Genomic DNA, 8,721 nt, shown 5'->3' with positions numbered 1-8,721 from the left:
AAACAACTGGGTAGGGATCCCTAAATTTTCTTCTTACAGAGAGTGGGCAATGTTTCATCTGTTCTTGACAGTTGGTGGTTTATGAGAAACCTCAAAATATTCTGACATCCCTGTTAAACTCCTCACATATTCTCTATCTTAAGAGATACTGAAGTGACAATAAAAAAGAGGAAGTTAAGTATCCATCCTAAGGGGTAGTGAAGTCAGGTCCCATGTTATCTGAGCTAATTAAGCTCAGAGAACTAGTGGTTCTCATCTACTAGTGGGACCATATAATATGTTCTCTAAACAAGGACAACTTGGAGAGTAAAAGAAGGTGATAAAGCCATTGGAATTGTATGATTTAAAATAATAACTTAAAATATGTTTGTCAGCCCAAATTGTATTATATAACATATCAGAAATTGTTCAATTAATGATTATTCTCAAAAGTAAAATTCTCTCAAAAATATTCATGTACATTATACCACAATTTAAAAATTATCCTTTGTATATACTAACATTAATTTTTAAATTATTATTAGACTCCACACTCAATGTGGGGCTTGAACTCACAACCCTGAGATGGAGCTGCATACTCCATTGACTGATGCAGTCAAGTGCCTCAACGTTCATGTTTCTTAACTATACTTGTCTTTTCTCCCAGGTGTCTGGTATTTTTCTGAAATTTTTTTCTGGTATTATCAGAATTTATTTTTCAATGTGATATTTTTTTTCTTATAAAAATGCCTGCAATTATCTTCAAAGTTTTCCTTGTGGTTAATATATTTGGAATTTTCATCAGCTTTAATTGGCATTTCTCTACAGACTCTACTATTTTTAATTAAGAAAATACCCCTACTGTAGGTGCCTGGTTATCTGGTAAATTCAAGAAATTTTGTTTCAGCGAAGGGTAATCTTTTTAATCTTAAAGTCATTTTTAATCTTATTGAGAAGTTATCTCAAATATTTTAGTCTTTGTTTAGAGTCACTTCTTCTACAGAAAATTTTATACCATGAAACATGCAAAATAACTTGTTTCTTTTTATAATCATTTAAAATGTTTCATTAAATTTTCAAGCTACAAAATTGTAGATTCTTTCTATTTCATTCTATTTGGGAACAAAATATAATATAGTTAAATAAAGATTTTTAGTAAATCAAGACTATCTCATTTAGGGTTGATGCCTTCAAGGGCGGTGACCATATTTTTATATGATTAATTGGTCACATAAATCATAAATTGAATTTAGGGTTAGGATTACTTATCCATTTAGGGTGTGTATATGTATTTGTATGCATGCATCTATCTGACTGTTTCAATTTGTCAGTCTCACACTGAGAAAAAATAAATAGTATGAAAGGTGAGCGGTGGAGTATAGGTCTGCCCCCTACCTATCTTCCAGTGTATGGGTCTCTTTTGTAGAGGCAATAGTTATTACTAACTTCTTGGTCCTTCTTCCAGAAATATTTTCTCTATATTCAAGCATGTCCCTATCCATCTATCATCCATCCATCCATCCATCCATCCATCCAGCCAGCCAGCCAGCCATCTCTGTATACGTCTACCCATTACATTTGTTTGTTTTTAGTTTTTAAGTTTTAATTCCAATAGAGTTAACATACACTGTTAAATTAGTATCGATGTACAATATAGTTATTATAATTCTATATGTCACTCAGTGCTCATCATAATAAATGTGCTCTTTAATCCCTATCACCAATTTCACCCATCACCTTACCCACCTCCCCTCTGGTAACCATCAGTCTGTTCTCTGCAGTCTATTATTTAGTCTCTTTTTTTTTTCTTCATTCATTTGTTTTGTTTCTTAAATTCTACATGTAAGTGAAATCATATAGTATGTTTTTCTCTGACTTATCTCACGTAGCACATATACCCTTTAAATTAATCCATGTTGTTGCAAAAGACAAGATTTCTTTCTTATGGCTGAGTAACATTCCATTGTGTGTATATGTATGTTTATACACAAACACACACACATGCACACATATACACACAACCAAGATCTTTATCCATTCGTCTGTCATTATCTCATTGTGGTGTTGATTTGCATTTCCCTGTGATGAATGGCATTGTGCTTCTTTTCATGTGTCTGTTGGCCATGTGAATGTCTTCTTTGGACAAATGTCTGTTCATGTCTTCTGCCCATTTTTAATTGGATTATTTGGGGGTTTTGGTGTTGAATTGAATAAATTCTTCATATACATCGGATACTAACCCTTTGTCAGATACGTCATTGCAAATATTTTCTTCCATTCCGTAGGTTGCTTTCTAGTTCTGTTGATTGTTTCCTTTGCTGTGCAGAAGTTTTTTTATTTTGATGTAGTCCCAATACTTGTTGCTTTTGTTTCTCTTGCCTCAGTAGACATATCTAGAAATAAGTTGCCATGATTGATGTCAGAGAATTTACTGCTGTGCTTTCTTCTAGGATTTTGATAGCTTCAGCTCTCACATTTAGGTCCTTAATCCATTTTGAGTTTATTTTGTGTATGGTGTAAGAATATGGTCTAGTTTTATTCTTTTGTATGTTGCAACACTATTTATTGAAGAGACTTTTTTTTTTCTTATTGCATATTCTTTCCTTCTTTGTCGAAGATTAATTGACCACATAATTGTAGGTTTATTTCTGGACTCTATTTTCTTCCATTGATCTATTTGTCTATTTTTGTGCCAGTAAAATACCATTTAGGTTACTATAGCTTTGAAATATGAGATTGTGATGGCTCCAGTTTAGTTCTTCTCCAAGATTTTTTTGGCTATTTGGTGTCTTTTGTGGTTCCACACAAATTTTAGGATGGTTCTAGTTCTGTGAGAAGTGCTGTTGGTATTTTGGTAGGGATTGCATTAAATCTGCAGATTTCTTTGGGAAGTATGGACATTTTAATAATATTTGTTCATCTAATCCATGAGCATGGAATACCCTTCCATTTGCTTGTGTCATCCTCAATTTCTTTCATCACCGTTTTATGGCATTTTATAATACAGGTCATTCACCTCCTTAGTTAAACTTATTCCAAATATTTTATTTTATTTATTTTAAAAATATTTTATTTATTAATTCATGAGAGATACACACAGACAGAGGCAGAGACATAGGCAGAGGGAGAAGTAGGCTCCATGCAGGGAGCTTGATATGGGACTCGATCCCAGGACTCCAGGATCATGCCCTGAGCTGAAAGAAGATGCTCAACTGCTGAGCCACCCAGGCATCCCTCCAGGTATTTTATTATTTTTGTTATAATTATAAAAGGGATTGTTCTTAATTTATCTTTATGTTGCTTTATTATTAGTGTATAGAACTGCAGTGGATTTCTGTATATTGATTTTGTATTCTGCAACATTACTGAATTCACTTACAAGCTCTAGTAGTTTTTTTGTGCAGACTTTAAGGTTTTCTATATAAACCTATTAAATTTTTTAAATTAACACAAATTATGCCATTCTATCAATACTTCTGAACTTAAAAAATACTTCTGAACTTCCCCTTTTCATTTAATAATATTGAATATTGTACTATATCAGGAATGTATTTATGCAGCTATACACTAAATGAAAGAGAAAGAGTACCCTACATAAAACGTTTATCCATCTTTATTTTCTAAATCCTGTAGAGGTAAACACTTACTTTAAAAATAGTGTTTTCTGGAACAAAAAAGATTCTTCGGTTTCAAGGAATAGATATCTCCAGCATTTGTTACTGAACAGTGTTATTTTATACCAAACATTTTAAAAGCATCGTGTTTTTCTAAGCTGTTCATGTTCAGCATCTGCAACCTACAGATTCTTGTCACGTTAAGAATGATTACATTTCCCAATGCAAAATAATATCCCTTTTTTTTCCTTAAGCATCTCAAGTTTCTAAACCTTCAGGACACTACAGCTAAACATTTGATAAACAACTAGTTTTTTCCCAGTTTGGATATCAATGAGATTTATTCCTTGGTACTTGCCCTGTGGGCTACTTAAGATTATATAGAATTGTGAATATAGCTGTTGTACTTTACTTTTATCCATAAAAATGGTCCTATGCCTTGAAAAGGTAGAGCATTTTCTCTCTTATAGAGAACAGGGACTGACATTGGTCACTCTGTTTCCTCAGATCCATTTGGGGAGGTAGCCCTGACTGGTCTGCAGATGGGTCCAAAATGAGTTTTCAAATGGATTAAGAGCAGATCAAGTGGGAAGAAGAAATCAGAACCAAATAGTCAGAGAACCAGGAGGAGGAGGGAAGTAAGCAGTGAGTCTGGAGACTAAACAGGAACAGTACTTGTGTTATATTCCTCAATCTGTATAAATCTAAATTGTCTTTATGTTTCTCTCATGGAAATGAGAGATTGCTTGGATGTTGAATTATTCTTGGTTCAGTAAAATCCACTTGTACTTGTTAGCATGCAGTATCATCTAACTGTTTAGTGTAGAAGAAAGACGAGATAAATCTGACTCTTTTGATAAAAACATACTTAGTCAAGATGTTATCAAGCATAAATTTCTACTTTTTAATTTTGCCTAAAGGGCTAAGAATTTGTTTAATGTAAATACCCAAGGTTGTATTCATTTCCTAGAAAGTTGTGTGTGTGTGTGTGTGTGTGTGTGTGTACTATGTAGTTGGTTATTGATTTTCTTCCTCTTAAACTCTTTCTTTTTTGAAAACTTGTTTTATATTTATTGGATTTCTGACACTATTATCTATTTGTCCTTTAAAATTTTTTATCTCTTTAGCTTTTTACTAGGAGAATTTCTCATTTGTCTTCTGATGTGATTTTGTAGTATTGAATTTATCATTCAGTGTTTCCTACAGTAAAAAAAAATATGTTAGCTGTATTACCTTTCAATTATAAATCTCTTTACTGTTTTGAAATTGTTCTCTCTTTAGGACTATAGATCTTGCTTTCATATACATGAGGTAAGATGCTTCTGTAGAGGTATATCGAGCCAGATATTAAACCTTCAGATTGACCTAAGTTTCTTAAGCCAGCATCTTTTCCAGATTCATACTGTGGCTGTTTTTGTGGCTCCTCAGTCTATGAAGACTTCAAGTTTTATAGTACTTCCTGGAAACTCCAACAGAATTTAGATATACTCCCACCAACCATACCATAACTAAGCCTTATTATCAGGACCCAGTGCAAACCTGCTGGATAAGGGTTCCTTTCATTTTCGCTCCTGAAGGCACACTGTGATATTTATTAGATTATGGGCATATCAGTCCTTCTCTCATTCTGATCTTGCCTATACTTGAATTTTTGGTTTTGCTAACTACACCTATCTGTAGTTGCCAAAAGGTATAATTTCCTTCCCCCTGTAATACTCAGAGGAGAGTTTGGAAGAATGTGGACTCCACTTGCTATCTTGGCTTGAAACTTGTCATTGACCGTGCTTTAAATTGAGCCTAAGTGGGTTCAGTGACCTGGCCAACCTCAAAGTAAGTGGCTCAACCTTAGATTTTCGAACCCAGGTTTTGTGTTTTCTCCCCTGTGGGAGATATCATACACAGTGCTTAAGAGTAGAGGCCCTAGGGAAAAGGAATAGGCAGGTTCTAACATCTGAAGAGTGGGCCCATAATGGGTCAGTTTGGAGACCTGAGTCTCCAGTGCTGATTGTAAGGGAAAGGAAAAACATGAACAAGGAGTTTTCTTTTTTTTTTTTTTTTTTTTTTACCATTATTCTTCACAATGGGATTCTTTACAGTGCTTTTAGTCATGTGTTCATCATACTTCATCTAAACATTTTCATCATTGCCTTAACAATTGTCATGACAACTTACTACCTATAGGAGTCACTTGAGAAACAATGATCATGGGCCCATTTGCCCTCTGCACTCACCCTCCCATTGTCCTGCTCTAAGCGCTGGATGTCAGGGTTCAAATATCTCATTAATAGCCCCTTTGACCAAGGCAAGTCATTAATATAAATAGAAATGGTGATAATGTCCATCTTACAAACCTGTTGTGAATATTAAATAAGCAAGGACCTGGAAAATGACAAAAAGTGAACTTTACCTTCCCAGGCATGTTCTACTCTGAACCAGGCTCTCTTACAGTTAATGGAGGTGAGATAGAGAGTGTGAAGTTCAAGTTCCTCTCTCTCTCTCTCTCTCTCTCTCTTTTTTTTTTTTGGAAGAGAGATAAATGCATATAAAAACAATGTTTGAGGGATGCCTGGGTGGCTCAGTAGTTTAGTGTCTGCCCTTGATTCAGGTTGTGATCCTGGGGTCTTGGGATCCAGGCCCACATAAGGCTCCCCACAGACAGCCCGCTTTCCCCTGCTTATGTCTCTGTCCCTTTCTCTGTGTCTCTTATGAATAAATAAATAAAATCTTTAAAAGATAATAATGTTTGATGAATTCCTGATACTAGTTCCTATTTATTACTCTATTATTCAAATGAGCTCACTAAATACCAAAACTAAGTAAGAAAATTCTTTATCAAAAGGATGGATGGATGTGGTGTATTAGGTATTTTCTAAAAATGTGTAATTTTTAAAGGGGAGACTTCTCTCAAGAAACAGCCAGTTTGGAAAAATTATGATTCAGAGGGTTTCAAGTACTAATTTCATTTCTATTTTAAACAAATTTAACTGTTTTACTCCTGTTTTTCATGGTCCAAGAAATTATTTTAGTGAACTCTGCTGCGCAGGTGAGGCTATAATCAGAATGGCCCCATTAGTTGGGAAACTCCACGGGGCTGAGCCGAAGAAATTCTCTGGTTCTGACATTAGGTGTCACTGCAATCAAGGGAAAGCAGAGCAAGCAACTGAGCAAGGCAGAGGAACTTGCGCATGGAGGCAGAAAGATACACAGTGAAATTGTGGCATGAAGTATCTGGAGAAGAACCTGTGATGTTAAGATTTTCATATTCACATTGCCATTGCAAAAAAGAACATCTTAATATATGTATCAACAACCTTTTTTCCCTCAAATTGATTAGAAACACTTGTTAACTGCCTAGCTTGCTATTTCTTCCCCTAATAAATGATAAAACTAATTGACTCCCAAGGATTTTCAAAGCAGCATGATTCTAATAGGATATGAATGAGAATTTCACAGATCAGCTTTGAGTCTAGTCCTTAAAATTGAGCTTATAGCTTACACTTTAAATCTTACTTTAAATATATTTTAGTTATGTACCTTACCAGATGTTTCAAAAGTTTTTTAGCTTGATAAAGATATTATGAGCCAAGAGATTCAATGACCTTAAATTAAAAATTTATTTCCTACTTGGAAGGCAGTTTTTGTTTTCTCTTCCACATCGTTGACATTTGTATGTTACATGTACAGTTTTCAGGTACATTCACATTTGTTTATTTAAGTAAAATATTTACAAACAGTTGGAGAGAACAGAGTCCATCTGATGTTTCCCTTTATTGTTAAGCAGCACAGTAAATAGAAAAGTCCAGGGAATCCCTGGGTGGCTCAGTGATTTAGCGCCTGCCTTCGGCCCAGAGTGTGATCCTGGAGTCCTAAGATCGAGTCCCACATCAGGCTCCTTGCATGGAGCCTGCTTCTCCCTCTGTCTATGTCTCTGCCTCTCTCTCTCTCTCTCTCTCTCTCTCTCTGTGTCTTTCATGAATAAATAAATAAAGTCTTTAAAAAATTTTTTTTAAAAAGAGTAAAGTCCATACTCATGAGAGCTGTATTAAATTCATTTTCCCACGTGTATGTATTGGTAAACACTGTTGGAATGGATTCAGAGTATTAATGATTGATATGCCATAGGTACTGAGGAATCAAATGGATGCTGACTCTAGTGGTGTCTGGGAGATCTAGGGGAAAAAAGAGTAGGCTGGGACTGATGGTAAATAGTTCCTGTAGCACCTGTTTATCAAACTCATGATGTCATTGAACATATTAATAACTGGAACGGCAGTATCTGGTTGAATATCAGCTTCATGTGTATATGACTTGACTTACCAAGGGCCACAAGATCTTTGGTTTAGAGTCTAAAAACAAGTACAAAAGTTCAGTCTTGTTTACTTTCTTCTTGATTATGGTCCCTACTGTCAATTCATGCATAGGAGTGGTTTTAATGATGAAAAGTTCACACTTGAGGAAAAGCTATGAGAGATACAGAGGGACACTTGGTCTATGCATTTCTATAGCCTCTTTCTTCCTCAGACTATGATGGAGGCCTTGGTTCCCCTCCTGTCATGATTCTTTGGGGTACGGAGAGGTTAATCCATTGCTAAAGATCAAGAAAGCCATATTAGTATTTGGCATAACTTCATTACTTTGGTGATCTTGGAATATATGATATTGGGAATACGAGTGGGGTTCTCAGTGCTATAGACAATTTATTTTAAGGTGACTTGAACACTGATTTCTTTGTTTTACTTGATAACTAATAAACCAACTTACATTATATGCATTATATGCGACTGTTGGCATTTATATTTGTCAGAGGGGGAAGACTAGAAGGTCAAGATCAGGCAGTTGCCATGTTGCAGTGCTGAGATTTTGAACCCGTGGTAGTTGTCCAAGTCTTATTTGTTATTTTATTGATAGTTTGTTTTCTGTCGGTTGTTCTCAATGAAAAGAAATGGATGTATGGCTTAACTCAGACCAGTGATTCTAGTACTATTTTGGATCTGCTATGATTACTGAAGCTGTTCTTCTGAATATCTATATTATTACCTTGATGATTCACAACTAAACTTATAACTAAGTTATCCAGGTTACATTAATCTGTATATTAGCATCCCTTAGAATTGCTAATTTTTTATAA

Source organism: Canis aureus, chromosome 18 (genome assembly GCF_053574225.1).
Source record: "Canis aureus isolate CA01 chromosome 18, VMU_Caureus_v.1.0, whole genome shotgun sequence".
NCBI lineage: Eukaryota > Metazoa > Chordata > Mammalia > Carnivora > Canidae > Canis > Canis aureus.
The sequence above is the reverse complement of the archived record's forward strand: the minus strand, read 5'-3'. Positions refer to the sequence as shown.